Source organism: Mercenaria mercenaria, chromosome 12, assembly GCF_021730395.1.
Source record: "Mercenaria mercenaria strain notata chromosome 12, MADL_Memer_1, whole genome shotgun sequence".
In the NCBI taxonomy this organism is placed as follows: domain Eukaryota; kingdom Metazoa; phylum Mollusca; class Bivalvia; order Venerida; family Veneridae; genus Mercenaria; species Mercenaria mercenaria.
This window is the reverse complement of record NC_069372.1, coordinates 993,682-1,000,444: the sequence shown is the minus strand read 5'-3', so window position 1 is coordinate 1,000,444 and position 6,763 is coordinate 993,682.

Sequence of the window (6,763 nt, the reverse complement as noted above, 5' to 3'; positions counted from 1 at the left end):
ATACAAAATGTGGCCTCTATAGCGCTAACAAGTCTTTTTCTATGAATTGACCTAGTTGGTTTTTTTTCAAATAATTTGGAGATTTAGTTGAAGCAAACATTCTGACCAGTTAGTTCATCAATGAACCTTGACAGTCTTGATCAAAACATTCTCAAGTTACTGATTGGAAACCGTTGTCCCTCCGACCTACTCAACCCTAAAACACAAAAGGGGTCATCTAGTAAGTTTGACAGTTCAAGCCGTAAGTATTCTCCAGTTACTGATCTGAAACCATTTTCAGTCTTAATATCACCATAACCTTAACCTTTAACCCTTAGCATGCTGGACACAATTGGATCAAGATCTGCACTGCTCGCTATTCAAGCAGTACCTTTTTGGTAAGCAACCCTTTTAATAGTTTGTTACTGTCCAATTTGAAAGATGGATAAGTTCATTATAGAAATTAAGCAGGTTAAGGGTTAACCTTCTTTTCCCCAAAACAACAGGGACATCTCTCAACCGCAGGCAATCATTCTATGATGATCCAAGCATTCTCCAGTTATTGATTGAAAAATCAAGATCACCGTGACAAAGAACTTTGGTTCCCCAACACATTCAGGATCATCTACTGACCACAGGCAATCAGTCCACTTAGTTTTACAACAGTAGACCAAAGCATTCTCTAGCTATTGATTGGTAACCAAATTGTCTACCCACGGACCGACCAGCACAAGCGAAACAATATACCCTTCAAAGATGGACATAAAATAAAAGCAGCTTTACAGATACAGGACTTTATATCAGACTTGAGAAAGAGGTAAGAACAGGCTTAGGTACAATGTTATAAAACTGGGTTTAGAAACCAGTCTCAAATCTTCAAGCATCCGACTGGTTGAGTCTGAGCTTTAACATGAAACTGACCAATGGTAGAGCAGCATTCTTTGACTGGTTTCAAAACACAAGTGTTATAACCCTGAACACTGGATCCTCTCTAGGAATGTGAAATATCTGACCCAACTTTGGTTGAAATTTCAGAGGTCAGTTGGTTGAAATTTCAAAGTAGGTCTGCAATTGAGAAGTGTAAAACAAGGACTAAAACACAAGTTTTCAAATAATTTCATTTCAAAATTAACACCAGATACATGAACATGCTATGTAGTTATAACTGTGATGATCTGCCTCAAACTGATCCTGTCTTCAAAAACTCTATTCTGTTCAACAAATTTTAAGTAGCAGTCTGTTTTTCATTATTTTTTCTTGTGGACTGTTAACATTAGAGCTGATATTTATTAACTAACATATCAAAAAATCCTCATGCTTTTTTGTCTTGTGATTGAAATGACTGGTGATTTCTGAATCAATTTAGAAATATATTTGACTGTTCCGCACACATTTGTATCACATAAAAATTACTATGTACAAAATTTAACATCCTAAACTGTTCCAAATCATTCTTCCTCTGCATCCCCCTCCCCCTGAAGGGCTTGGTATTTTGTCTGGATATCAGGAAACAATCTCTGAAAAAGAACAGTTCTAGGTTAAAGTTGTCCGACACCAAAAACAATCCTTATGAGAGGTTTGACAGTTGAAAATTAATCTATAATGTTCCAGCTGATTTATGTACTCTTCGGAAAATGTTAAAATAAAACATTGTTTTCTCTCTAGTCTCTGTATTGATATACTGAATATAAACAAATGTTTGATGTTTTCTGCTTAATAAAATTCATATTCATATAATCAAATTTTAGCAAATGTAACTTGTGCTGAGAAAAAGACAATCTTTTCTTAAATGTTCACACCTTAAAACTGGTGATTAATGGGTTTATGACAACTGGTACTAGTATATACAGCTCAATTAATGTACATAGTTGCTATTTGTACAGTCCAATACGAATAGCCTCTCAGGCTATTCCGACGGCTCTCCTGTACAAATAGTGAAATGGCCCGCAGGTGGCTATTTGTAAAACAGTTTTGTATTACAACATAGTAACTTGTATGGAAGTCATTCAACCGATATCTTTACTTTTTATACATAACATAAAGATATAAACGGTGATGAAATATCAATAATGAATACAGCTCTCCCGTACGAATAATGAGGTATGATTAACATAAGATACGGATAGATACGATAATACCAACATGTAATAAATGTGCTCTGCTTTTTTAAATTAAAAAAATATTTGTTCTTGCAGAATGCATCTTTATGTACAAATATAAGAACCAAGCAAGCTGAAAAAACAAATTATTTCTCATCATACACCACCACGTTCGCCCCGTTAGAATACTGTTCAAGTCTGTGGCATCCCTGGCAGAAATCTCCCATCCATGAACTTGAAAGGGTCCAAAGGTCAGCAGCTACGTATGTAATGAATGATTACAACTACACAAGTAGTGTAACTGAAATGTTGAAATCCCTAGAATGGAAAACTTGCCAGTATTGCAGGTTGAACTGTTCACTACTTTTGTTCTACAAAATAAGGACCAAGACTGTCGCAATTGACCAAGGTTACCTGACCCCCTTTAGAAATCTTAACTACTTGGTCCCTCATTCCAGCACTCAATACTTTGCTAACTCTTATTTCCCTAGAACCATCCGTCTCTGGAACTCCCTCCCGGTATCAGTCAAAGCTAGCCCCAGCCTCAGTATCTTTACAGAGAGGCTGGCGGTGGTCACTATGTAATTCTTCCATTCTGTCCTATTTTAAATGTAGCATACTGTCTTTTTATCTTTTACTTTTAATACTGTAGTATACTAAATTTCTCTAACAACTGTTTCTCTGACACCCCTGATCAGTCATAATCGGAAAACGATTGTTGGTTGTACAGATGTGTAGTTGTAGATCATTTTTAAATGTCATCATTGACAATACTTTTATGGTTTCTTTGTCGTAAATTAATGTATATAAATGCACCCATATAAATAATAAGGAAATAATATAAACATTTTATTCTACACCATTTCAGCTTGCTTTGCTCTAAAGATTGTTCTACTGTTTTCAGATCAAATTGCCCCTTCCTCTTTTTTAAAATCGATAAGAGTTTTACCTTTACGTCACAATAGCGGTGATGCTGAAGCTATTTTTGGACCTAGTCTATACAGGTAACTCCGCCCTTTCAGTAATTTTTTTTTCGAGGCAAGATTAATTTAATTTACGCGTACACCGAATGAAATTGTTTACATTGGCCACTACACGACTGAGAATTTTAAAAGATAAAATGTTGATTAAACGGTTGTTTGACCGAAAAGTAAAACATTAAATTCTTAAATGAATGCACTCTATTTACGTGGCGTGGATGTGAAAAATACGAAACCCTCTAATACATAAGGCGTTAAAAAAAAAAAACTGTTTGTTTCCGGTATCCCGACCTACACTAAATTTTTGGCCCGACCCTAAATGTTTTTATGGCCTTGGAGAATATTTTTTAACAAAAAGTTGCAAAACTGCACTTTTTACGCTTTAAACATGTCCAGTGATGTTAGAAATAAACTTACTGATGCTCTGAAGGCATTACCCTCTTATACCCTCTCATTTTTTGACACAAAAATAACTTCCAAAAAGTCTCCTTAAAAAAAATTCCAAAAAAAAAAATTTCTGACCTACCTACCTACCCTAATTTTTTTTAGCAGGTTACCGGAAACAAAGAATTTTTTTTTAGGCCTTACGGGCATTGTCCTGCCTTTCATAGCCTTTTGCTGCAGACTTTTATATAATGTATGTTGTGTTTAACCTTCATAATGTAAAACTTGACTTGCATGTGATTGAGTGTTGTAGTTGCTCATTTCAAATCACTGTAACCGTCATTGATCGAAAGTCATATAAATAATAAGTCTACAAATAACTGAGACAACAGTGTATAAACGACACAGGCATTAATCCCTTCAAATAAATAGTAGATACATTCACATACATGTGTTTTATAGGACATGTGAAGACTCCCTCACCCCAACCTACACACTAATCAGAAAAAAATAAACAATAGTCTAGGCTGTAACTAAAGAAAATATAATGGACTTGGATTTGCGATAGTTAAATTATGGAACATTTTATGATGAACAGATCAACCTTTTTGGCAGTAGGTTTAATAGTGTGTGCCGCAAAGGTTGATATGGTAACCAAGCATTGACATAAACCAATATCCAAGATCTTATGATGCATTCTGCCCAAGTTTATCAGATTTTTATGGATATCACAGTTACAAGTATTGTGTAGCTTGAATTAAGGGACTAGAAATTGCTATAGACGCAAATATTTTTCCCTCGTCGAAAATAATTGTTAAAACAAAATGAAACGCTGTTCCCATTTGAACATAGTTGGAATACAAATATTTTACTTTTTAAAGAACGTGTTCATTATATTTACGTTATTTCACTTATTTTCAATCGTATACCAAGCCTAATTTTAGACATGATTACTACGAGCCCTGATAGAGTGAGAGCGCGCGCTTTGCATAGAGTGAAAGCACGTGCTTTGTATGTCATAGTGTTGGGTGGATCAATCATTTTACTCCAGGTGTGACGTAAAGAAAAAAGGATGCATTGACAAGGTGAATACGGTAAAAAGCTAGCAGATGGGCGGGGTTAACCTGTCAGGAAAACTCCAAAAATAGCTTCAGCTTCACCGCTTTTGTGACGTAAATGTATTTATAACTCTGTCGATTTTGAAAAATATGTGTGTGTGTGTGTTCGGGTTTAACGTCTTTTTCAACAATTTTTCAGTCATATAAACGACGGTGTCTACTTGTAGCAGTGAGCACAATGCCCAACTTTATAGTGCTGCCTCACAGTCACTGGAATATCACGCTGTAGACACAGAACATGATACCCCACCTAGTCACATTATACTGACACCGGGCTGACCAGTCCTAGTACTATCCTCTTAATGCTGAGCGCCAAGCGAGGAAACTACCAGTACCATTTTTTATGTTTCTGGTATGAGGCGGCCAGGGATCGAACCCACGACCTCCCGCACTCGAAGCGGACGCTCCACCACTAGGCTACTGAGACGGTACGGGCAATTTGATCTGCAAACAGTAGTAATGGTGTATAACTAAATAAACTTTATATTCAAAATCACGTCCTATTTTTGTCTTCTCTGGATTTGCAACTGAAAAATAAAGAAAAGTAAAGAAATCAGTTGAAAATATATCAGTTGAATAACTTCAGTACAATGTTATACAAAACTGCCGTATGAATAGCCACCTGCGGGCTATTTCACCATTCGTATGGGAGAGTCGTACAAATCTTCTTCTTCTAATTACTACACACCTTCCTAACTTTGAAGATTATGTGTAGGCACTGAATAAAAATTTATAGTGTTTTTACATCAAGTTTGAAAGGAGAGATCGTGTTTGTATACAAATCCGTTGTATTTTCTATTTTTAGAACTGTAAGACAAAGGTCGGGTGGGCAGACGCCGAGCATCCATGTTTTTTTGTAAACAGTGATGTTTTTCTAACGGCTTAAACTTTTTTAAAACACAAATGATATAAATAATTTTTTGATCAATGGAAAGGATATAAAACAAGCAATTTATTGATTACTTTTAATTGTTATTTCGAAATAAATTGGATTAATTATGAGCGTTTAACTTACAGTGTTTTTTTCTAGAACTTTGGAGCATTGTTACGTCGCTATTTAAATCACTTGTCATTTAAAATGGTTTTTCATTTTAAAAAGGTATTTAAATAAGAAAATATGAAATTGAATCGCAAGCATTTCAAAACTTTTTGAATTTTTAAAAACCATAAGGCCTAAAAAAAAAAAATTCTTTGTTTCCAGTAACATGCTCAAAAAAATTAGGGTAGGTAGGTCAGAATTTTTTTTTTTTTTGAATTTTTTTTTTTTTTATCAAGGGAGACTTTTCGGAAATTATTTTTGTGTCAAAAAATTAATACAAATCAGAGTATTATGCCTTTAGAGCATCACTAAGTTGATTTCTAACATCACTGACCATGTTTAAGGCATAAAAAGTGCAGGTTTGCAATTTTTTGTTAAAAAGTTGAAAAAAGTATTCTCCAAGGCCATAAAAACATTTAGGATCGGGCCAAAAATTTAGGGTAGGTTGGGATACCAGAAACAAACATTTTTTTTTATGCCTAAATAAGCGAAAAAGTTATTAAAAATTAAAAATTCCAATCCCATATACAAACGATGTAAAAAACATTTTGTTTAGTCCACAACCAGATAAACAGGTGTTAATGCGCAACGTCACGGCAATCTCTCCTATATGTGCCAAAACAATAAAACATTCCAAATTTTACATTAATAAAACTTGGTACACTGGTGGCCGTTTAACAGGCTGGTAATATTGCCTGATCGGGCTTATGACACAAAAAGTAATATTTCTTGACAAATAATGAAGATATTTCTTTCAAACTTGGTCCATTTATTAAGCATTACATATAATGCTTATCAAGTTAGAAATAACTTTGTTGCCTTCAGTTTAGTTAGAATTACTTCCCTTTTTCAGATTTTTATGATGCATAATTTTTGAAGTCCAAAATATTATGTTTTAATGCAATGTTTAAAACAGAAAATGGTTCAATGGCTTTCTAGTGCTCCAAACTTGTGCGCCAATACCTTTATTCTATATATTTAGGGTAAATACTTTGTTTCTAGTGCAGATGTATGAGCAATCTTTTTAGGACTAACATTTCTCTATAATGTTGTAAGTGAAAGCAGAGTAAAATGTTTACATTCATGTACTAGCGCAATAATTTAGAGCATTAGAAAGCCATTTAACCCTTTTTTGTTTTAAACTTAGCATTAGAACATTGTTTT